This window comes from Manis javanica, chromosome 4, assembly GCF_040802235.1.
Source record: "Manis javanica isolate MJ-LG chromosome 4, MJ_LKY, whole genome shotgun sequence".
In the NCBI taxonomy this organism is placed as follows: Eukaryota; Metazoa; Chordata; class Mammalia; order Pholidota; family Manidae; genus Manis; species Manis javanica.
In genome coordinates, this window is record NC_133159.1 from 51,234,733 (window position 1) to 51,261,143 (window position 26,411).

General features: G+C 37.1%; 1 protein-coding gene and 1 long non-coding RNA gene across 7 annotated transcripts in view; one reads left to right on the plus strand and one right to left on the minus strand.

Annotated features, from left to right (window-relative positions):
• Nucleotides 1-19,969, minus strand: part of LOC140848905 (uncharacterized) — a 33,452-nt gene extending 13,483 nt beyond the window's left edge. The window contains exon 1 of the long non-coding RNA XR_012130191.1: nucleotides 19,831-19,969. This is a non-coding gene — a long non-coding RNA (uncharacterized lncRNA). The remainder of the gene's footprint in view (nucleotides 1-19,830) is intronic.
• ATG4C (autophagy related 4C cysteine peptidase) overlaps nucleotides 19,619-26,411 on the plus strand; it is a 112,464-nt gene continuing 105,671 nt past the window's right edge. Inside the window, exons 1-2 of one of the 6 annotated variants that reach the window (XM_037024350.2) lie at nucleotides 19,619-19,750; nucleotides 20,024-20,079. The gene's annotated coding sequence lies outside the window, so the exon portion shown is untranslated. Of the gene's footprint in view, nucleotides 19,751-19,779; nucleotides 20,080-26,411 lie in introns of those variants that run through there. The other 5 variants (XM_037024351.2, XM_073234060.1, XM_037024352.2 and 2 more) reach the window with 5 other exon arrangements.

The window sequence follows — 26,411 nt, forward strand, 5'->3', positions numbered from 1 at the left end:
GAACACTTAAATGGAAAGATAGATATTATGTGTGTTTATGGATTGGAAGATTCAATATTGTTAAGATGACAGTACTCCTGAAATTGAGCTACAGATGCAGTGCAATTTCTATAAAAATTTCAGCTGACATTTTTTTGCAGAAATTGACAAGACGATCCTAAAATTCTTATGGAAATACAAATGACCCAGAATAACCACAACAACCTTGCAAAAGGAGAACAAAGTTGGAGGGGTTACATTTACTAATTTCAAAACTTACTGCAAAGCTACAGTAATAAAAGACAGTGTGGTACTGGTATAAGGATTGGCATATATATCAAAAGAATAGAATGGCTGAATAATATTCCATGGTATTGATATGACACCTGTTGGTTAACTATTCATCTGTTGAAAGACACTTGGATTATTTCCACTTTTTGGATATTGTGAGTAATGCTATAATGAACAATGGCATACAAGTGTCTTTTTGCATCCTTGTTTTTCTCCTTTATTTTTAAAACCATTTTAGACATTCTTATTTCATAGTCCTTATTGAATAATTATATTTCCAGATATTCTTGGATTTCTCAGTCCTTGTGTTTGTTATCTCACTCATGATAAATTGTTTCCACCTGTTTTTTTTACTGGATTGTGACCACATCTTAAACAGAACAGGAATCTTGTGGTGGCCTGAGTTAAAGGTGTGTTCTTCAGGAAAATTTTGCAATTACAGTCAGTTCACATTATTCACAGACTTTTGTATTTGCAAATTCATCTGCTTGCTCTAATTTGTTTGCAGCTCCAAAATCAATACCTGTAGCTCTTCTCTGTTGTTTGTGGGCATACTCATCTGTAGAGCTGTGAAAAATGTGGGTCCCCTGTGGTCATCCCCAGTTGAGGTCAAACAGGGCAGTGCTCTGCCTTCTTGCTTCAACTTTCATATGTTAAACAAGTGTCCCTTTCTCGCAGTATATTTATTGCTACTCTTTGCATTCTTGGGCTTCTTCTTGGTGATTTTGTTGTTTGAAATGGCCCCCAAGCTAGTGTTAAAGTACTGTATCTGGTGTTCCTAAGTGCAAGAATCTGTGACCTGCCTTACAGAAATTACCTTTGTTAGAAAAGCATCATTCAGGCATGAATTATAGTGCTGTTGGCAATGGGTTCAATGTTAATAAATTGGTAACATGTATTGGGTATCTTAAACAGAAATACATGTAGAACAATGTAGACAATGAAATAGTAGAGTCATGTTATTTGTAGAATTAGCAGTGTGTGGTAGGATGAGAAAAGGGGTAGGTACTTTTAGTGTCACTGTCCTAGCTGTGGGGGGAAGATGTTTGGTTCTTAGATCCATTTTACGTCAATTTCTCAGCTTGGGGATCCCTGTTATGAGTGCAGTATAGCTCCAGACCTCAGTGAGGGTAGGCCCAAATTACAAATTCTGGAAATCTGTAATCTATACCTCACTGACCTCCCCCAGCTTTTCAACCTACATTCTAGAATAAGATAGATACATTTACCTCTGGCTTTATTTATTTATTTCCTAGTCTTTACACAGCATTTCTATATATTTTGTGGTGAAAGAGTTTGGTGGTTTTCTTGTTCAAAATATTACCTCTTTTACCTTTATAATTAGGAAGACATATTAAGAGTCCATATGTACTCTTGACCACCCAGGTGAGGAGAGATATATAACAAATATTTCAAGCATTATATTTTGCAGAACAGAAAACAAGACTTCAGGGGTTTAAGCATTATTATACAAGAAATAGAAAGTAGAGGGAAAGCTTGGGATTTGTATTTAGGCAATTCTAAATGCAAATTCTACTTCTTTCCCTTATACCTGTGGGATCCTGAACAAATCAATGAACTTCTCCTAGCTTCACTTTTCTCACCTCTAAAATAAGGTCACCATGTAGAGATTAGTCTAGAATATATTAGGTATTTACTAATATGTAAATGACTAAGAGTTTAGGCTGCTCACCTCTGGAGCATGCCTGCATTCCCTCCTTGACTGTGTACTTCGTTTTATTAAACTGCTCTTTGCTTGTACCTGCTCAACCTGCTCATGGATTCTTTCTTGATCAGAGTCAAGAACCCTCACACAGGTTGAGGTCTCAGCTAGAATGGAGGCAGATCTTCCCGGACTGGATTGCTGGACAACATTTTGGCAACCACAAAGGGACTCTTAACAGGGTACTCGCTAATGGCCTAGGTAACGAGGAATTCTATGTTACTTTAAGGCATTCCTTGTCTTTTTCTGTTGGATCCTTGGTTGTTCTGGCTGCTTCCTTGGTAGGCATGGGTCAACTATTTAAAAGCAACTAGACCAGTTGCCACCTACAGTAAGTCTCCTGTGGTCACACAACAGGTTTGATTGGCTCTAGGCCACCGGCCAACCTCAAGACAATGTCCATGCATCTAGATACACCGTGAAGCAAAGCAATCCACCCCACCCTGTGGTACATTGTCTCTACAGGTGGTATTCCCAACCTCCAAGGATCCATTTCCTCCACTCACAGTGCTCCCTGGTGCCCCCTCTTGACTCAGTTCAGCACTTGTTTCTCTCAGTTCTCTGTCTATCCCCCTGCCTGGGTTACAATAGGAAGTCAGTGAAATATGATCAACAGAAAGGAAGAGGTGGAAGCCAGTAACCTTTCTAGGTGGGTTTATAACCACTCTTTGCCTAAAATGAGAAGATAGGACCAGGAAATCCCCAAGGTTGCCTCCTGCATAAAGGTCATTGATACATGTCCAAAAATGACCTTGGCCCATTCACATGATCATTAAAACTTTTTCCCCTGTGGGTTTTTCTGTCTGTACAGTGAGTGCGGACATGCACAGAGCCAGAGCAGTGATATAATCTGAACCTGTTAACCCATCCCTCATGCTTTCATATAAAACCAAGTATTCAGATAAGCAGTGCTGGTCCTGACCTCTCAGGCTGCCTGCTTTCTCTTCAAGAGTGTATCTTCTCCTTGCTAAATAAAACTGTCTTCCAGCCTTCTTAAAAAAGAAAGACTTTAAAGCAGTAGTTCTCAAAGTGTGGTCTGCAGACTTCTGGGGTTTCCAAAACCCTTTCAAGGAGTCTGCAGTCAAAACTGTTTTCATAAATTTGTAATTATTATTATTTTTTCCCATGTTGACATTTGCACTGAAGTTGCAAAAGCAATGGTGGGTAGAACTACTGGCAACTTAGTGTGAATCAAGGCAGTGGGACCAAACTATACTAGTCACCATTGTATTGTTCACTGCCATGCACTCAAAGTAAAAATGTCATTTTCATTTGTGAATGCCATTGATGAAACTGTAGGAATTATTAATTGTATTGAATCTCAACTCTTAAGTGTAAGCCTTTTGGGTGACAAAATGGGAAGTACAAATAAAGTACTCCTGTCCTGCTACATACCAAAGTAGGATGGTTGTCTGGACAAAAAGTGTACCTGTGATTATTTGCGTTGCCAGCTAAACTAGACAATTTTTTCTTGAAATGTCATATTTACATGAAAGAGTAGCTGACAAACTATATTCAGACTTTTGCATTTGACAGAATTTTTTTTTAAAAAAATAAATGAAGTGAAACTGTTACTTCAAGAAAAACCACACAGTATTTTTTGCTGATGATAAAATTTAAGATTTTACGGGAAAATTGGAATGGTGGAAAACTAGTATTGCTTCAGTGAGCTTGTCAGCTTCTGAGTATTTAAAGAGCTTTGTGACTAGAAAAGTGCACAGGTAAGGCATATTGCCACCTTAGGGTTTTTGTTCTGCCTGTTTCCTCTCCCCAGAGTGATATCCCTCATATCTGCTTGCCTCACTCCCTTATCTCCTTTAAATTTACATTCACATTTCCCTTTCTACATGAAACCTACTCTGACTTCCATATTTAAAATTGTAATCCGTCCTTCAGGACCCCTAATTCTCATTTCCATTCTCTGTTTTTGTTGCTCCCTCCACCCCCATAGTATTTAATCACCTGCTAACATTCTAAATAATTTACTTATTTTATTTTATGTTTAATCTCTGTCTTAACCTAAGCTTCTTGAGAACAGGAATCATTGTTTTTGTTCACTGATATAATCCAAGCTCCTAAAACAGTGCCAAGCACATTGTAGGTAGTCCATACATATGCATTAAATTAACAGATGTTTGTAATATTTCATGTTAGTATATTCATGAAAAGTTAAGATTATATATCAGATTACTACAGGTCCTTATCTTAGTTGTGTTATATTTTTTTAACATTTAAATATTTTTCAAAGACCTGAGTTATTTTAAAAATCAGAATACATATATATGTGTGTGTGTGTGTGTGTGTGTGTGTGTGTGTATATAAAGTATGGGGACCTAATAAACATGGTCCTTCCCAGTTTTTGTGTTTCTGTAATGAAGTCATAAAGAATAAATATCAAGAGTTCTCTTCTGCCTGCCTTTTCACTTCAAATAGATATAAGCCTAAGGTTTTTGGGTTTTTGTAATTTTATTTAAAAACTAAAATCTTTTGATATCAGTATTTAATGTTAATATCAACTTAATATTAATGGCCCCTTTCTCGTCCTTCCCCCAATTCAAAGTTTGAGAACTGGCTTGTGGTTCAAGTGAAAAACTGCAAATATTAGACTCCTTCCTCTTCCTCCAACCTCATTGAATTCCTGAGCCTCCAAACACCCAAAATAGTTCATTTTCTATCAAAAGAGAGAAAAAGAGATAGAAACTATAACAATTATTTTTATTTTTAGATTCAGAAGAATCTTAAATTGGGCCAGGATGAAATTTAGACAAGCAGAAGTAATGTTTATGAGGAATATTTAACTTGCTGTCTTTCCCTGGAAAGCAGTGTAAGATACAAAAAAGTACATGGATTTTAAAAAAATAATGTTTATGAGTAGTTTATAATAACAAGGAAACGTGTTTTGTGTTTTAATGGTAAATGGAAAGAGCTGAATAAATAATTATGCTTGTAAAAATAATCACAACTCTGTCAAACAAACATGAAAAACTACACTTAGAAGAAGAGATCAAAAATTACAGATCAAAATATCAACAGTGGTGGCCTTTAGATGATGAAATTTTTAGTGATTCTTTTTTCTCATTGCTTTTCTGCATTTCACAAATTATTTACAATCCGCATGTATTTTACTTTATAATTGAAAAAATAGTAACTTTTAAAAGAAAGGAAGCAATAAAAAGACGGAAAGAGAATGAATTTTGAAGTCATACTGATCTGAGTTCAAATCATCTAAAAACTGAGACATGCTAAACAAGCCAAGGAGTGTAATATTTACTGGGTTTCAGTTGCCTTAAACACATCAGTTTTGCTACCAGCTTCAAGCAAGAGGAACTACTATTCTATGTCCCCACACTTCGGAGGGTCCCACATATAATATACCCACAAAAAATCATACTAAAATAACAAGAGAATGTTTATAATTCTCTAACTGGCTCTCAGCACCAACCCAGTGGAACCCGGTACCCTCAACATTTGTTCTCATGACTAACATTGTTCAGGCCCTGGGGAAATGCTTCTTTACATCTCTTGTCCTATAAAAGGCAACTGTGTTCAAATGCTGTGATGGTTTGGGGTTTTGCTGGTGGCAACATTAAAGATGAACAAGTCTTCAGATGGGACCTCAGACCTTAGCCAACACCTTGACTGCAGGCTTGTCAGAGACCAAAAAGCAGAGGACCCAGCTAGTCATGGTCAGGTCATGACTAACACATAAAACTTGTGCGCTAATAAAAGTTGTTCTTTAAAGCCACTGTGACGGGTAATTTGCTCTACAGAACATATAACTAATACAGTGGCTGTGAAACATTTTGCAATTTTAAACATTATATATTACTCTTGAGTGTGTATGTATATATACACACATATATATAGGTCTAAACATAAAAAAATACATTTTATGTATCATAAAAATATGACCTAATGGCCATCTTCACACATACTTTGGAGAAATGCCTGTTCAAGTCCTTTGTCTACTTTTAATTGGATTGTTGTCTTTTTGTTGTCTATATTTAAGTTCTTGATACATCTGGATACTAAACCTTTATCACATATATGACTTGAAAATATTTATATTCTGTGGACTGTCTTTTCACTTTATTTACAGTGACTTTTCTTTTTTTTTTTGAGAGGGCATCTCTCATATTTATTGATCAAATGGTTGTTAACAGTTAACAACAATAAAATTCTGTACAGGGGACTCAATGCACAATCATTAATCCACCCCAAGCCTAATTCTCATCAGTCTCGGATCTTCTGAAGCACAACGAAGAAGTTCTTACATGGTGTACAAATTCTTACATAGTGAATAAGTTCTTACATGGCGAACAGTACAAGAGCAGTTGTCACAGAAACTTTCAGTTTTGATCACCCATTATGAACTATAAATAATCAGGTCAAATATGAATATTCGTTTAATTTTTATACTTCATTTATATGTGAATCCCACATTTCTCCCTTATTATTATTATTATTTTTAATAAAATGCTGAAGTGGTAGGTAGATGTACAGTGTCTTTTCATGCATGAAAGTTTTAATTTTGATGAAGTTCAATTTATTTTTTATTTTTGCTTGTGCTTTTGTGTCATATCCAAGATGCCATTGCCAAATCCAGGTTATGAAGATTTACCTGTATGTTTTCTTTTAAGAGTTTTATTATTTTAATTTTTATATTTAGAACTTTTGTTCATTGTGAGTTATTTTTGAATATGGTGTCAGGGAGGGATCCAACTTTATTTTTTTGCATGTGGAAAAATAGTGCCCAGCACTATTTCTTGAAGAGCCTATTTTTTTGACGTTGAATAATTTTGGCATGCACTGTTTTTCTTTCCTCCATTTTTTTATTGTGGTAAAATACACATAACACAAAATTTACTATTTTAGCCATTTTTAAGTATACAATCCTGTAGCATTAAGTATTCATATTATTGTGCAACTATCACCGCCATCCATCTTCAGAACTCATTTCATCTTACAAAACTGAAACTGTATACACATTACTAAGTAATCTCCTTCCCCACTCAGTCCCTGGCAACCAGCATTCTATCTTCTGTCTCTAAATGTGACTACTCTAGGTATGTCATATAAGTGAAACCATGCAGGATTTGTCTTTTTGTGACTGACCTATTTTACTCATACATAACATCCTCAATGTTCATCCATGTTGTAGCATGTATCAGAATATACTACTTTTTAAAGGCTGAATATATTCCATTTTATTTATATACCACATTTTGCTTATCCATTCATCTGTTGATGGACACTTGGGCTGCTTCCACCTTTTAGCTATCATGAATAATACTGCTATGGTGTACAGCATTGTCTTGCCTGAGGGTTTCAGCCCCAGGCAAGTTCACTATGGATTTGGTGAGACCAAGAAATGACAACAGAATGTTCTTGGAGTAAAAGGGTACCCATCTTTATTCTCATGGTGGTAGGTCGAGCACTAGAACCATGTCTGCATCCAGCAGTCTTCAGGTTTGTAATCCACCTCCACCTCTGCCTCTGCCCAGAGAACTGGACGGTGTTCTTTATATAGTGACTCAGTCAATAATAGCTCATTGTTTATGAATGTGGAAGCATTAGCCTAGCAGAAGGCTGTAGTTCTGGGGAGAAGAGGGTCTCCTTTCCAGAGCAAATAATCTGGTGAAACCAAAGTAAGGCAAGAGGAAGGGCAGGATGGGAGAAACCCTTTTTATTGTTTACAACAAGCCTTGGCTCTATCTGTCCCCTCCAGCCACGGTGTGCTCTCTCTTTTCTCCCCAGTCCCTGCTAGCAAAGCCCACTTGGTGCTCTGTGTCTCTGCAGCCACAGTACATGCTCACTTCTCCACATTCCCCTTCTTGGAGAAACTCCATGGGTGGGTCCCCAGCAACTAGCAGGCGCCAGACCAATTACACACCAGGAATGGAGGGGAGAAGAGAAGAGTTGTCCTCTTTCCATCCCTTGCCCTGGAGGCTGTGGGAGGCTGCAGTGGTAAACACCTATTGATATGTAAATGGCCTAGGGCCAGGCAGGAGATTCTGGAAATTCTGTGATTTATCCCACATAGGCCAATTACATCATCAAGAAGTTTAGGATCAGGTGAAGATCCCGGCCATAGGAACTTCTATTTTCCCCACAAGCATGCACTGCTTTTTTTAAAGGGAGAAAAACCTTTCCCAGAAACTCCTCAGCAGATTTTCCTTCACATCTCATTGCCTGGAATTGTCACATGTTTACGCCTAAACCAGGAGAAATGGGCCATATTGGGGAGAAAAAAATTTCCTCTACCCCTTAAGGTTCTTCTAGCTGGTCTAAGAATCAAATTGACATGAGACAGATTATCAGGAGAAAAACCCCAAAGTTTAATTACCTATGTACTAGGAAGCCATAGGCATGGGTTCCAAAGACAGGGAGAAGGAGGTATATATGTCATCTTGAACCAAGGAGAAGGGGGTAGAGGTCTGAGATGTCAAAGGAAATGGAAGCAACTCACAGGAATATGAAAAGAGTAAATGTTTGATAACTAAATATTCACTGGGCCACACAGTAACAATGAGGGGCCACAAAGAGGAATTTTAACAGACTTAGCCACATCCCTTCCTGTCTACCACACCTAGTTTACATTATAATATTGCTAATATAGCTCATTTCCTAGAGCATGTCCTCTATCTAAATACTTCTTATGCAGTTGGGGGCTGGGGGTCACAGTTTCTTTAAGTCTTTCGACACTTGGTTGTTCTCAACTCTGAAATAATCTGCATGTTACAATGGCACCTCTTGGGGTGGCCTTCCCTTGGTCTCTACAGCCATATGTTTGATTTAGATGCTAAACTTTAGGCAAGTCATAATTTATGCCTTTTAGTACTTAGCAGGGAGTAGTTCTTAGCTGTGAGGAGGAGGAGAAGGAGGGTGGATTCCATTATAAAAGGATGTGAGTGTTTGTAAGCAAGTCACACTTTCTGCCTTCAAGATTAGTGAAGGTTAGACTGAAACTGAGTTACATAGGATTTCTGTTTTGAAACCTTGAGGCTGGTAAATACTTCATATTCCTGTTATCCTTGGTCAGTATCTTCTCGTGTTCTTACCTGTGCTTCCTTTCCTATGACCCAATCTCCCACTATTTCCTTCAAATCTTTCCATTCCTTCTCTGATGCTCTAATTCATTACATCCTAATTCTCCTCACAGAATTCTTGCTTCACCTCATGGTCTTAATAAATGATGACTCTTCTCTGAAGATTCTGTTCCCCTACAACTTCTGTGAATTTATGCTTTTTTATCTTTTTGTTCTCATTTATTCATGCACACCAGATCCAGAGATGGTTCAGCTCTGTCCTCATTTTTCAATGCTACATTTAAACCAGGAGTCTTCTGTTTTTATGTAAACATAATATACAAGGCCCCTTTATAAAACAGCCCATCTATCTTTCCAGCCTTATGTTGTACCAGTCCCTCAGTCTCATGTTTCAGGTATAGTGAATTTATGGGTTACCCTAAATTGGTTGAACCTTCCTCTTCAGCAGCTAAATTATTTTTGTCTTTTAAGTTATGTCAGGACTTCCTCATTGAGGAGGAAGTTATCCTCAATTTGAGAGTAACTGACACTACTCGGTCTCTTAATACCTTGTCCATACCTCTGTCATACTGTTTATCACACTGTATTGTGGGACTGTTGGGAGGGAACTTGGTTCTGAAATGCAAGGAAGTTAGAGTGAAAACAAAGTCAAGAGAGTAAACTAAGTTTTATTGCACCCTGTACTAGAGTAATGGAGTGGGTTTGCCTAAAGTTAAACAGGTAGGCTACTAAAGAGCATGACGGTACAGCTGCAGTCCTGTCTTGGTCACCCAGGTGATGGGAACTTGCAAGCCCAAGTCAGAGATCTCAGTAGCCCCTCCCTACTTGTCTAAAGTAGGACAGAGAGAGTGAAGACTTGTGTTTAAGTCTAGAAAATAGAATGAAATAGAAAAATAACAAAGATGCTTACCACTGGAAGAGTACAGAAACAAAATGCAAAAAGTTGAGCAGTAAGAAGTCCTTATTTAAGGCAAAAAGTACACACTTGAAGAAAGGGGAGTGTGGGCAACCTCAGAGAGGAGGAGCCCTTATGGGTTTAAGATTTGGAGTTTTATAGGGCCTCTTGGGTAGGGGGTCAGCATAAGGCATGATGTATATAGGTGATTGATAATTCCTTTGAACTTTTTACTTAAGAATAGGGTTATTTAGGTGACTGTGTTGGTCCAGATCTCAGCATTCTTTATCCACATAGGTTCATTTACACTTTGGAGGTCTATCTCCTGTCCTGGTTACAAAGTTATTTAATTGATTAAGGAGTTAAAAGAAGAAGAACAGCAAGTTAAAGAATAAGATGGGTCTTTCCACAGGTTAAGTAGATTTTAAAATGGCATGACCTTTGTCCCATTGTCTTGCCTGACAGAGAAGTCCTTGATTGACAATCTTTGGCCTTGGAGGCCTGATGTAATTGGTACAATGAAGACATGCGCTGCGCTCTGTTTTTTGTTTTTCTTTTTTTTGTCTGGGTAATTATTTTTCATCTGGCAGAATATCCAGACATTTCAAGTGACTCCTGGCCTTTAAAACTTCCACTTATTAACTAATTAACTCTGTAAATCTTTTCTGGTTCTCTGGTTTTATCTAGTTAAGTCTTTGAGTCCCTTTTAGTGGGCTTTACTGGCTTTATTCTCTCTCCACCCATGTCTGTCTTTCTGCCTAACAGGATCATAAGTATCTTATCTGAATTCTCTTTATATTTCTAGAATTTAGCACAGTGCTGGGTATTTAGTAAATATTAGCTGTGAATAAACCCTGTGCTGAATTTCAAGGCTAAGCTTTATTTTGTAGCACTTACTGGAGTTTGGTTATGAAAGGAAAAGGACAGAATAATACAGCATTTAGGAGAGAAGCTGAGTCCACTGAAGTTGCTTTCAAAGTTATGGAGACTATGCATGTTTGTAGGTTGATGTGAAGTGGGCAGTGGAGAGAGAGAGGTTGAAGATGTAGGAGAGGGGATAGAAATAAGGTAGTTTGGAAGGGAGAAAAGCTTTATATTTTCCTTGAAGTAATTTTTTAACTTTTAGAGGTCTATAAAGTATTTGTCTCATCAAGGGTGAGTTCATTTTAACTCAAAATAATATTCTTGTTTAGGCATTCATAGTATACTTTTACTTATTACACAGAACCCTCATCTTTCCCTGAATCTGGGAGAGAAATGGATAAGAAATACACTTGGCACAAATTAAGGATTAAAAGTTTACTAACAAAAATCTGGAGCTGTATCACAGTCAGTGCTATTAAAATGGCAGGCATACTTTCAAAGCCTGGTATATGCTACATTTTAGAAATGGCTTGATACTTAAGATGTTATTTTATTATTCTCTTTATCTCTCTAACTATATACATACACTAAGCAGTAAATTGCTGTCTTGCATGATTTTTGAAATTAGCATTCTTATTAATCATATATTCTGGTTTACTAGCTATTTTATTATAAAATCTGAATTACTAATTTAAAAAATAAAGTACAGGTATTAGAAATAGCTTATGTTAAAACTACATAGTATGAATAAGAAAGGAGTTTCAAAGTGTCAGTCATCACTGTGAACTTCCACAAACACTCATGGAGAGGCAGTTACTCTGTACAAAGTACTGTGCTTACAGCAGAGAGGAACATCTGTTTGAGATACATCACCTGCCTTTTAGACAGTATTTTAGCTATTAAAGAGTTTCAAAACCCAAATGCATAAGTGATTATTAAAAGTCAATGTTATACTACTTAACTTTGTTTTCCATTCTTATACTTTCTTATCTTCTTTTCATTTCCCTTTAAATCTTCCCTAATTATCAAAACTGTGTTTCAGAAATAGACTATAGTGCCTAGGCTGAGTGCTTTGTTCCTAGCAGCATTTATCATATATTTGTTGAACTGAAACAAACATCTTATCCAATTTTAACTTTTGTGTGATTGGCAACTGGGTGAATTGGAAAGTCAAAGACATTTAGAGGAGAAAACACTGCTGAGTATGCAGCTGTAAGAATCTCTTTTAAAAACTTAAAGTCTGAGGGTGGAGCCAAGATGGCGGCATGAGTAGGACAGTGGGAATCTCCTCCCAAAAACATATATATTTTTGAAAATACAACAAATACAACTAATCCTAAAAGAGAGACCAGAAGACACAGGACAACAGCCAGACTACATCCACACCTGCGAGAACCCAGTGCCTGGTGAAACGGGTAAGATACAAACCCCGGCACGGTGGGACCCGAGTGCCCCTCACCCCAGCTCCTGGCGGGAGGACAGGAGTCGAAGTGGGGAGGGAGAGGGAACCCAGGACTGCTAAACACCCAGCCCCAGCCATCCACAAAAGAGCGAAGACACAGTGCATGCGTGGGGTGCTGGAAACTAGGGAAGCAGGACAGTAAGACCTGTGAGTGGGTCCCCACAGCCGGCGCCCCTGGGACAAAGAAAAGCAAGTGCCTTTTGAAAGTCTTAAAGGGACAGGGACCCCATAGCTGGACGGAAGCATCCTGGGTCACAGTCCAGCAGCTGGAAATTCCAGGGAACTCCGGGCATACTAACCCCCTGGGGAACAGCTCTGAGACCCCTCACGGAGGTAAACAGCCAAACAGCCCCCCATCCATTACCCCTCTGGGGCCCCGCCATGGCAGAGCAGCAGCTTAAGGCTGGCCACGCCCACAGCAAGGGAGCTTCCTCTATACCGGCTGGGCAAGATACAGAGACCCAGTCTACACGCAATTGCCCAACACAAGCCACTAGGGGTCGCAGTTGTCCCAGTAAAGAAAGGCCAGGAACAAGTGGAAAGACTTGGCTCTCCCAGCTGACAGACAAGTCAATAGCTCACCATTGCACCTATCAACATGAAAAGGCAGAAAAATTTGATCCAGACAAGACTAACCCAGATAGCTTCGACATCTTCTACATCTTCCTCTGAGAAGGAACCTGGGGAGATAGATTTAACCAGTCTTCCTGAAAAAGAATTCAAAACAAAAGTCATAACCATGCTGATGGACTTGCAGAGAAATATGCAAGAACTAAGGAGGTAGAATACAGAAAAAAAACAAGTTCTGGAAGGACTTCAAAACAGAATGGACGAGATGCAAGAAACCATTAATGGACTAGAAAACAGTGAACAGGAATGCAGAGAAGCTGATGCAGAGAGAGATAAAAGGATCTCCAGGAATGAAAGAATTTTACGAGAACTGTGTGACCAATCGAAACGGAACAATATCTGCATTATAGGGGTACCAGAAGAAGAAGAGAGAGAAAAAGGGATAGAAAGTGTCTTTGAAGAAATAATTGCTGAAAACTTCCCCAAACTAGGGGAGGAAATGGACTCTAAGACCACAGAGGTACACAGAACTCCCATGACAAGGGATCCAAGGAGGGCAACACCAAGACACATAATAATTAAAATGGCAAAGATCAAAGACAAGGACAAAGTATTAAAGGCAGCCAGAGAGAAAAAAAAGGTCACCTACAAAGGAAAACCCATCAGGCTATCATCAGACTTCTCAACAGAAACCTTACAGGCCAGAAGACAATGGCATGATATACTTAATGCAATGAAACAGAAGGGCCTCGAACCAAGAATACTGTATCCAGCATGATTATCATTTAAATATGAAGGAGGGATTAAACAATTTCCAGACAAGCAGAAGTTGAGGGAATTTGCCTCCCACAAACCACCTCTACACGGCATCTTACAGGGACTGCTCTAGATGGGAGCACTCCTAAAAAGAGCACAGAACAAAACACCCAACATATGAAGAAGGGAGGAGGAGGAATAAGAAGGGAGAGAAATAAAGAATCATCAGTCCGTGTTTACAACAGCTTACAACAGCTCAATAAGCGAGTTAAGTTAGACAGTAAGATAGTAAAGAAGCTAACCCTGAACCTTTGGTAACCACAAACTTAAAGCCTGCAATGGCAATAAGTACATACCTTTCAATAATCACCCTAAATGTAAATAGACTGAATGCACCAATTAAAAGACACAGAGTAATAGAATGGATAAAAAAGCAAGACCCATCCATATGCTGCTTACAAGAGACTCACCTCAAACCCAAAGACATGCACAGACTTAAAGACAAGGGATGGAAAAAGATATTTCATGCAAACAACAGAGAGAAAAAATCAGGTGTTGCAATAGTAGTATCAGACAAAATAGACTTCAAGATAAAGAAAGTAACAAAAGTTAAAGAAGGACATTACATAACGATAAAGGGCTCAGTCCAAGAAGAGGATATAACCATTATAAATATATATGCACCCAATACAGGAGCACCAACGTATGTGAAACAAATACTAACAGAATTAAAGGAGGAAATACAATGCAATGCATTCATTTTGGGACACTTCAACACACCACTCACTCCAAAGGGCAGATCCACCAGACAGAAAATAAGTAAGGACACAGAGGCACTGAACAACACACCAGGACAGATAGACCTAATAGACATCTATAGAACTCTACACCCAAAAGCAACAGGATACACATTCTTCTCAAGTGCACATGGAACATTCTCCAGGATAGACCACATACTAGGCCACAAAAAGAGACTCAGTAAATTCCAAAAGATTGAAATCCTACCAACCAACTTTTCAGACCACAAAGGCATAAAACTAGAAATAAATTGTACAAAGAAAGCAAAAAGGCTCACAAACATATGCTCCTAAATAATCAAAGGATCAATACCCAAATCAAAATGGAGATCCAGCAATATATGGAAACAAACAACAACAACAACACAAAGCCCCAACTACTGTGGGACGCAGTGAAAGCAGTCTTAAGAGGAAAGTATATAGCAATCCAGGCTTATTTAAAGAAGGAAGAAAAATCCCAAATGAATGGTCTAATGTCACAATTATTGAAATTGGAAAAAGAAAAACAAATGAGGCCTAAGGTCAGCAGAAGGAGGGACATAATAAAGATCAGAGAAGAAATAAATAAAATTGAGAAGAATAAAACAATAAAATCAATGAAACCAAGAGCTGGTTCTTCGAGAAAACTAAACAAAATAGATAAGCCTCTAGCCAGACTTATTAAGAGGAAAAGAGAGTCAACACACATCAACAGAATCAGAAACAAGAAAGGAAAAATCACGATGGACCCACAGAAATACAAAGAATAATTAGAGAGTACTATGAGAACCTATATGCTAACAAACTGGGAAACCTAGGAGAAATGGACAACTTCCTAGAAAAATACAACCTTCCAAGACTGACCCAGAAAGAAACAAAATCTAAACAGACCAATTACCAGCAATGAAATTGAAATGGTAATCAAAAACTACCAAAGAACAAAACCCCAGGCCAGATGGATTTACCTTAGAATTTTATCAGACATACAGAGAAGACCTAATACCCATTCTCCTTAAAGTTTTCCAAAAAATAGAAGAGGAGGGAATACTCCCAAACTCATTCTATGAAGCCAACATCACCGTAATACCAAAACCAGGCAAAGACCCACCAAAAAAGAAAACTACAGACCAATATCCTTGATGAACGTAGATGCAAAAATACTCAACAAAATATTAGCAAACCAAATTAAAAAAATACATCAAAAGGATCATACACCATGACCTAGTGGGATTCATCCCAGGGATGCAAGGATGGTACAACATTCGAAAATCCATCAACATCATCTACCACATCAACAAAAAGAAAGACAAAAACCACATGATCATCTCTATAGATGCTGAAAAAGCATTCGATAAACTTCAACATCCATTCATGATAAAAACTCTCAACAAAATGGGGATAGAGGGCAAGTACCTCAACATAATAAAGGCCAAATATGATAAACCCACAGCCAACATCATACTAAACAGTGAGAAGCTGAAAGCTTTTCCTCTGCGATAGGGAACAAGACAGGGATGCCCACTCTCCCCACTGAGGTCCTAGCCATGGCAATTAGACAAAACAAAGAAATACAAGGAATCCAGACTGGTAAAGAAGAAGTTAAACTGTCACTATTTGCAGATGACATGATATTGTACATAAAAAACCCTAAAGACCTCACTCCGAAACTACTAGAGCTAATATCGGAATATAGCAAAGTTGCAGGATACAAAATTAACACACAGAAATCTGTGGCTTTCCTATACACTAACAATAAACTAATAGAAAGAGAAATCAGGAAAACAATTCCATTCACAATAGCATCAAAAAGAATAAAATACCTAGGAATAAACCTAACCAAGGAAGTGAAAAACCTATACCCTGAAAACTATAAGACACTCTTAAGAGAAATTAAAGAGGTTACTAACAAATGGAAACTTATCCCATGCTCCTGGCTAGGAAGAATTAATATCGTCAAAATGGGCATACTGACCAAAGCAATATACAGATTCGATGCAATCCCTATCAAACTACCAAAAGCATTCTTCAATGAACTGGAACAAATAGTTCAAAAATTCAAATGGAAACACCAAAGACCCCGAAGAGCTAAAGCAATCCTGAAAAGGAAGAATAAAGTTGGGGGGGATCTCTCTCCCCAACTTCAAGCTCTACTACAAAGCCACAGTAATCAAGACAATTTTGTAGTGGCACAAGAACAGAGCCACAGACCAATGGAACAGATTAGAGACTCCAAACATTAACCCAAACATATATGGTCAGCTAATATTCAATAAAGGGGCCATGGACATACAATGGGGAAATGACAGTCTCTTCAACAGATGGTGCTGGCAAAACTGGACAGCTACATGTAAGAGAATGAAACTGTATCACTGTCTAACCCCATACACAAAAGTAAATTCGAAATGGATCAAAGACTTGAACGTAAGTCATGAAACCATAAAACTCTTAGAAAAAAACATAGGCAAAAATCTCTTAGACATAAACATGAGTGACCTCTTCTTGAACATACCTCCCTGGGCAAGGGAAACAAACACAAAAATGAACAAATGGGGCTATATCAAGCTGAAAAGCTTCTGTACAGCAAAGGACACCATCAATAGAACAAAAAGGTATCCTACAGTATAGGAGAATATATTCGTAAATGACAGATCCGATAAAGGGTTGACATCCAAAATATATAAAGAGCTCACACACCTCAACAAACAAAAAGCAAGTAATCCAATTAAAAAATGGGTAGAGGAGCTGAATAGACAGTTCTCTAAAGAAGAAACTCAGATGGCCAACAGACACATGAAAAGATGCTCCACATCGCTTGTCATCAGAGAAATGCAAATTAAAACCACAATGAGATATCATCTCAGACCAGTAAGGATGGCTACCATCCAAAAGACAAACAACAAATGTTGGTGAGGTTGTGGAGAAAGGGGAACCTTCCTACACTGCTGGTGGGAATGTAAATTAGTTCAACCATTGTGGAAAGCAGTATGGAGGTTCCTCAAAATGCTCAAAATAGAAATACCATTTGACCCAGGAATTCCACTTCTAGGAATTTACCCCAAGAATGCAGCACTCCAGTTTGAAAAAGACAGATGCACCCCTATGTTTATCGCTGCACTATTTACAATAGCCAAGATATGGAAGCAACCTAAATGTCCATCAGTAGATGAATGGATAAAGAAGATGTGGTACATATACGCAATGGAGTATTACTCAGCCATAAGAAAAACACAAATCCTACCATTCGCAACAAAATGGATGGAGCTAGAGGGTATTATGCTCAGTGAAATAAGCCAGGCAGAGAAAGATAAGTACCAAATAATTTCACTCTTATGTGGAGTATAAGAACAAAAGAAAACTGAAGGAACAAAACAGCAGGGGAAGCACAGAACCCAGGAATGGACTAACAGTTACCAAAGGGAAAGGGACTGGGACTGGGGAGGACGGGTGGGAAGGGAGGGATAAGGGTGGGGGAAAAAAGAAAGGGGGCATTACGATTAGCATGTATCGTGTGGGGGAGGCACGGGGAGGGCTGTGTAACACAGAGAAGACAAGTAGTGATTTTACAGAATCTTATTATGTTGATGGACAGTGACTGTGAACGTGGATGTGGGGGGGACTTGGTGAAAGGGGGAGCATAGTAAACATAATGTCCTTCATGTAATTGCAGATTAATGATACCAAAATAAAATAAAAAAAATAAAAAAAACTTCAAGTCTTGTCACATAAATTATGTACTCATATTCTCTTTTACACACATTCATTTACACAATTGATCATTGAAACTGCTTTAGAAATATGTGTATCAAATATTTAGCATATTTTTAAAGCTTCCTTAATAAATCCCTAATAAGTGGATGCAATTATGTATTTACTGCAGACACCTATGAATAGCAGATGACCTAATTATAAGCTTCTAATCACTTCAATGGAAATGTTTCACTGCATTCATATTGTTTTGATGCATGAATATGGAAAGTAGCATATTGTTTTCCATGATCATAGATTTTAAATATTTACTTGCTAGTGCTACATAATTCAGCATACTGGAGTTGGAAAGCAGTTTGTATGGTGGCTGATGCCATGTCAATGTTACAAAATATAATTCCCCTCTGTGATTTCTAAGTGAAGTAGCAAAAATGGAAAGAATTCTAGTACATTTTTTAACCAATTAACAAATTTTTCCTGTAAATCCACAGCAATATCAGTGTTTGTGGTATAAACACAATTTTATGTTGTATAATTACCATGTAGCTTAAAGAATAAAAGCATTGTTTCTCATGGGTTCTTTATGCCCAATGTCAAAAATAAAATATATTCATTCTTGTAAACCAAGTCTTTATGAAAGTAACAAAAGGGCATACAGAGAGTTTGTTAGATGCATGTTATCTGTCCTAAGAAATCAAAACAAAGTTCTATATTTTAAAATATGGAACCACAGGCCATCTAATCAGAAAGTAACTTATTTTGTTTGCTCACTCTAATAAATGTTACAATTGTGAACTTGCTATATCTTTGATTCCTTCGTTGCCCTACCACAAAATAGAAACCATAATAATAGAAAAAGAAAAACAGTTACCTGTTTTTGTGAGAATAAAAATAAAAACAGGATAATTCAAACAAACATATTAAAAATTAGAAAAATATTTTCAAATTTAATTGTTAACTTTTCAACTCTGCATTCTGAAAGTTTTTTTCCCATATGGTTCATAGGCCGGTAACACAGACTTAATTTTTTACTTCTAGCTCTTAATTTCGTATGCAGTTGAGGAGCACGTCTGGTAGCCCCTGTTCCAACACAATCTTGCAGTACTGCAAAATGGCATAGGATTACACTTCGCAATAATTTAATATTTCTCTCATTATGAATGATAAAAATTTCCATTTCATAAGAACCTTTGCAGACTGTCGTTATTATCCTTTAAAATAAAGGCATAAATGTGGTGAGTGCACACGTTCCTTGCTATTTTAAAATATTTACCACAGTCCCAACTATAAGCTTAGCTTACAGTACCTTCACAACAGGATAGGAGGGAATACTGACATTACTTTTAGCAAAATGGAGCTTGGTAGGAGGGTTTACTTTCCTCTAAGGGATTTAATGAATCCTCCGAAATCACATTTCAGGTCTGCGCGTGTCAGTGGCAGAGTGGAGAATGAAGGTGCAGTGCAGGCTGGGTCTTGTAGTTCCTGCACCAGAGGAGAGAGCGTGGTGTTGCATAGCATGCTGGGAGCTGAAGTCCGACTGTTCAGCATAGACTCAAGGCTGGTGTAATGTCTGCCTATCAGAGACACCGCTTATAGATGGATACTTTCCCTTGGCTCTGCGCTTGCCTTACGGTGACTTGGGGCTGGAGTGGCAAACGTGGGAAAGAAGACATGGATAAAGTAAGCAGAGCAGGGGCCTGTAAGGCTGCAGTTATTGCTACCGCCCATGGAAATAATTTAGTGCCCCGGAAGTGGCTTACCTCCTGGTTCTGAAGGGGAGGCCGTTCCTCTTACTACGGTGGCCGGGAAACTCGCCGTGTCTGTCTGTGCAGCGCTGAGGTCGGAGTGTCTGCGTGTGTGCGAGCTGTCTTTGTGGAGGCTGCTGCTGGAGCTGGAACGTTTTCCCGGTTGGTGGCTCCTGCACAATTTTTTTTTTTTTTTTTTTTTTTACAGTTCTCCAGTTCTGTTTCGATGAGGAGTCGACTTGAGACTAATGGAGTCAGGAGAAGGTTGGGACTTACTGTTTCTTGTCCCCAAAGGACGGGGTTTCTTCGGGGGCCCTGCCCTCCGTGGAGACCTTGTGGCCAACCGGTTGGGCTGTCGAAGGGTTTGGCGCCTCCCTCCTCTCTCCTTCCTAGTGTAATTTGTCTTACTCCATGCCCTTTCTGAGCTCCAGAGCTAACAAACCTACAACTCTCTGTGGGCAGCTGTTTCTCCTCTCCCCCTGGCTTTTCTTGGGTGTTCCAGGCACAACCTATTGTCCCCTAAGCTGTCGCATTGATTTCCTTCCCTATTTCTCCCCATCTAAAAAAAAAAGAAAGAAGTAAAGAAGAAAGTTGGATTCTACGAATCTGAATCTTCTCATTTCTAACTCCTTTCCCGGCACTTTTATTTAGCTTTTGTTATTGCTTCAGACCTTAAAACCCTTGCCTGAGTGTATTAGTGCTTTTCTTCCAGACATTAACGTTCAATCACTTTATTTGATTCTCACCCTCAACTCTTCCACATCCAAGAGCTTTTTAGATTGTACTTTCAAAGACCTTCTTACGACGACTGATGTATAGGAGAGACGTCAGTGGTCGGTTCAGCATGATTATGCTTACTGAGTTTACATTTCTTAAGATATCTTTGGCTTACATTTTCTTTCTGTATTGGTTATTAAAGGGGAATACCTTGTCCCACAACTCTGTGTATCGAATTAAATGGAGTTCCCCTCACCTTTTCAGACTTGGAACATATGTCCCAGTTAAATTTTTGCAATGATTTTGTGTCAGTTAATACCAGATAGACACAGGAAATGCTCTCTCCTTGGTTGCTTGTAATTTGCAATTACGTTATGAGTTACTGAAAGTACCCAGAGGGATTAGAAAAGCTTTGAAAGGTAAACTTTGTCTATATAACAATTTACAAATTAGTACGCTTCTTTGATTAAGGAAGAGTTTCTGATTAGTCCAATAATCTGATGTTATATTGAATTAATTATCAACCTGCTGTAAATGTTTGGGAACTGTTTAAAGTTAAAATGTAGCCAATATAAGGAACACTGTAGTTTAGTAAAAAAGAGCTTAAAAACCATTTAGCTGATGTTCTGTTTCTGCAAAATGGAATGCAAATATAAATGGAAAAATTTATTTGTTGTAATTGTTGATGAGGTATTTCTATATATTTTGGTAGATCTGGTAAAACAGTATTACATACTATTCACTAATGTTTTGTAGATGGAAATTTTTGTACTTCCTTGCTTTCTGGGGACATAGTAACTCTAGTTGGCACCTTAAAAAAATCATTGAAAGTTTGTATCTCTTTATTCTTTTTATTTGTTTCGCCCCCTTCCCACCCTCTCCCATGGCAACCATCAATTTGTTCTCTGTATTTCCGTTTTGTATCTATTTCTGTTTTGTTCACTTGTTTTGTTTTCTGGATCCCACAAATAAGTGAAATCATATGGTATTTGTCTATCCCTACCTGGCTTATTTATTTCATTAAGCATAATACCCTCTAGGTCGACCTAGAGGGTATTATCCTCTAGTCCTCTTGTCCTCACCTGTGCACTAAATGCTGTTAAAGCATTGTTGCATTTAATCATTAAACAACTCAGTGAGCTATTGAATATTATTTACCTTCAGTAGATGAAGAACCTGAAGATCAGAGACTTTAAATCACTGAGTCCAGTTCTTTTTGACTTTCCCCACTGTAGCACAATTGCAGATTTGTTCTCTACCCTGGAATAGATAAAAAACATTAATTCAATAAATGTTTGCTAAGCAGCTATTATGTATGAGCTACTCTTCTAGGTGCTGAGCATATAACAGTAAATAAAAGCAAAAATAGCCCTTGATCTTAAGGAGCTTACACTCTGATGGAATGTATGAGATATAAGCCTTGCTTTCAAAGAAGCGGATAATACAGACAATATGCATTAGATTTTGTGTGTTTTAGAACGTTAAGTTTGAAGAGAGACTAACTAGAGGTGACTTACTGAAGATGAGATTTGATACAGACCTTAAGTAGTGAGTGAGGATTTGGTAGGTAGAAATCGGAAGGAAAGTAATTTCAGCTTGACACATAATGAACAAAAATCTGAATTGTAGAGAGATTAGAGGGAGGGACAGGTAACTGGAGTGCTTCTTATCAGTTTTGTGCACATAGTAGGTGCACAGTGTTGGTTGAATTTGAAACAAATGTTTGAGTGAAGCTATGAGAGCTCAGGTATGAGGCAATGATGAATTAGATAAATCTAGGGTTATAGTGGGAAATGGAAGAAAGGAATGGATTTGGTAACTGTTGATGAAAGAGCCAGTAGGCTCTGTTAACTAGTGAATGTTGGGAGTAAGGTGGTGGCCATGGAAGGGAGGCTGGATTACTAAATTTGAACTGAGTGGACCAGGTGTATTGTAGATTTACCTATTTCAACAAATCATGAATTTATTTGTTTATTACTCCAAGATGCATGATTATTTTATGAACCACTATGAGAACAAAAAAATACTGCCACTCTAACAAAGATTGTCAATTGTAAGATGTATTCAGTTTCAAAGTTAAAAATATAAAAATATGCAGTCTGGAAATGATAAAATAAGCTACTTCTTATGATGGTGAGTCTTCTAACCACGTTTTTTGGACTATTTATACATAATTTTGTGATTTTGACAGTAATTCAATCATTTAGCATTAATTTGATAACTGGGCACTCTTCTAGTCCATAGTGAAATAGTGGTGAGTCTCCATCCTCATAGAACTTACTACTGTATAATGGAAGGCAGACATAAATCAGCTATTCCATGAAAGAAATGTAAAGTTGCAGCTATTTTAAGTGCTGTGGAAAAGTACTTGATGTTATACAGAGTAAAAACTGATTATAGAAAAACTGATAAGAGTGTGAATGGGGAGAGATCAAATGAGAAATAATATCTTAGAAAAGGTGGTGGTGAAGATAGAGGTGGTTGGGTTTAGTGGCATTTAACAAGTGGAACTGGATGATGGATTAGGTATGAGGTATGAGAGAAGGGAAGGTGCCATCAGCCAGCAGTAGCTTTTTAAGGCTTATGTAACTGATAGATTGTGGTACAGTTCAGTAAGATAGTGTTTGTAAGTTGACTAGGTTTGGGGGGGATGCTTTGTTTGTTAATTTCTTATCCTTTTATGTCATTGTTTCATTTAACTATTTTTGAGGAATGGTGTGCCTGAAATGAGTTTTTTCAGTATTTTTTTTTTCTTGAGTGATCAGGGATAAATTTCTAGATGAAAACATTTGAGAATACATCGGTATGTTTTGAATTTATATATAACATATTAAACCATACATTTGAATAGGTAGCTGAGTAATACAGTTGAATTATGTATCATCTTTAGCTTCAGTTGGGATTTGGCAGTAAATTGGACATCTGGTTAAATTCTAATTTCATTCAGTTGGTGTATGTATGTCTATTAGGGAAAAAACATACTTTTGATTTTTCTTTGAAATGTCTTTGTAATTTTTTATTTTGAATCAGTATAATAAGTTTATTTAAAATTTTACATTTCATAATATAGTAGTAAATAGAACAGTGAGCGTGGGCTTTGAAAGGTGTGTTTTGCTATATACTACCAGTATGACCATGCAGAAAGTATTTAGTCTAAGACTGTTGTTGTTTTTTTAATCTCTAAAATGAGGATAATATTATCTGCTTTATAGAGTTGTTCTGAGGATTAAATGTGATAATGAAAAGTTCCGGGGACAGAGTTTGTGTTTATTATTATAACAGTGATATGTAGTCTGAGATCATCTGGACTTCTGTGACAACATTTTTAATTTTATAGTTCCTTATAACTAATAGATCTTAATTGGAGAAAAATTTGAAGTCATATTTGGATTTGGAGACAGTATTAGATAAGATAGCCTTGTTAATTTGTCCTAGATGAGTCAACACATGTCATCTTTTACACAATTTTCATCAAAGATTTTGTTTAGTCTACAGCTATAATAGGAAATTAATGGTGGATTAGACTGTAATTATTATTTCTTAGGATTATTTTATTTTTATGAAATCTTGCTGAACTTTATACTTGCTTTTAACTCTATGGATAAGCTGAATAAGTAGGTAGACTTTATGAAGTCTGACCAGCTGTTCTAAAGTCTAATTTCCACCCTACTATTTTTTCCCCCAACTTTTTTTCTTTTGAAAGTTTCAAACCTATAAAATAGTTGAAAGGGAAGTACAGTAAGTACCTGTATATTCTTCACCTAGATTCACTAGTTGCTAACATTATGCCTCATTTGATTTCTTTCTCTCTGAATATGCACACATGTACATATGCATGCACACTTTTTCTTTTGCTGAACCACTTGAAACTAATGTGGAGATACGGCATTTCACCCCTAAATACGTCATCATATATCTCCTAAGAACTGAGACACTCTCCTATGTAACTATTCTGCCATTAGCATACCAAAATAATTTAACCTTGATATGATAATATTGTCTAATGTGTAGGCCACATTCAAAATTCAGATTTCCCCAAATGTTCCGGTTATGTCCCTTATAGTTTTTTTTTTCAATACTGAATCCAGTTAGAGGCTATGAGTTGTATTTAGTTGTAATGTCTCTGTATTTTTTTTTTTTTTTTTTTTTTTTTAGATAGGACAGCAGGCAGAGGCTTTTATTTAAAGAGACAGCGAAAAGACAGAGCTCCTGGCTCAAGCCAGGAGGGGACAAGAGAGCCCCCTCTGTTTTCTTTTATGTAGAACAATCCTCACCTTTTCTTTTCCTTCCTTCCTTTTTATTTTTTGGTCTTTCAAGATAATTGACATTTTTGAAGAGACCAGGCCAATTGTTTTGTAGGATGAATTTATCTGATTTTTTTTTATCTCACGGAAATGAATTTATTTGATTGTTTTCTCACAGTTTCAGGTTAAGTAGTTTTTTTTCAAGACAGTTGCATAGAAGATATTGTAGACTTTCCACTTCTTCACATCAGGAGTAATGTGATAGTTTGTCTTATTATTGGTGATGTTAAGATTGATCACTTAGGTTAGCCAGCTTTCTGCATTCTAAAAGTAGCCTTTCCTTTTTGTACTTAATAATGAATCTGCGAGTGATACTCTGAGATCACTAGTCTGTTTTCCCACAATTTTTCTTTTTCTATCCAGTGGTTTTAGTAGGCATTGATGAGCTTTACCTGAATCAATGATTGCATTGGTAGTTGCCAAATAGTGGTTTTCCAGTTTTCAGTTCTTTTACATATGTTTACTGACTAGCTTTTCTAAAAAAGGACTATTCCTCCTCTCTTTATTTCATTATCTCTGTGTGGCCAAGGATTCCTTTTAAAAAATGTATCCATGTGTTATAACCTGCCACCATTATTTTTTTTGATGATTAAATTATATTAGATTTGGTTAGTTCTTTAGGCTGGTTCCTGTGGCCTTTGTGTATGTCCACATTGGTATTTGGGCACAGTCTTACTTTTATGGTACAATAAGATGTTCCACTCTCACCTAGTATATCCTTGCTCAAGACATGAAATCAGCCATTTGCCATGGAATCCTGGTTCATTTTAGTGGGAAATGCTACTTAGAAACCAAGATTTGGGCATTGAATATGCTCATTGCTATTGGAGTATCATTGTTTCAAGGCCCTTTAAAAGGATAGACACACTTTTTTTTAAGGAAATCATGAGTTTATAGGATACTTCCAATTCAAATTGAAAACCACAGAGTTCATTTTCACCTTCCCTCAGTTCATACTGGTGTCTCCTTTTTACTTAAGGGAAAATTCTGATTCTCAACTATATCACTATATTTACTCATCTAATTTGTCCTACAACATGTTTAAGATAGTTTTGGAATTACTATACTGATATTCCCTCCAATAATAGATTTACCGAGTAAAGATTTCTGTGCCATTTTATATCCTTAGACTATATCCCACTAGAGATGTGTAGTCAAAGTATGTGTTCAAAGTCGTTTGAATTATTTTTTCTGTGTGGTTATGTTTTCAATTTAAAATACAGTTAAGTTCCTACTAAACTACTTTTTAATAGACTGTTAAACCAGTTATCTGTAAAACTACTAAAGTAGACAATAATTTCAACTTTATCATAATATTTAGTTACAGGGAACTCTAGAACAGTTATATCAGAAAATATGCAGTTTTTATCTTCATAAGGATTTAAACTTGTAGCTCTATTTTTCAGAATGATATAATGTTATTTAAAATTAGAAACAATGAGAAAAATGATATCAGACAATTCCATTTGTAAGCCAAAACACTTGTTTGTGAACATTTTAAACAGTACTTTTCTTTTGACTGATGATACAATTAAAACACTAATGTTTAACAATAGACAATTGTTGAGTGTATGT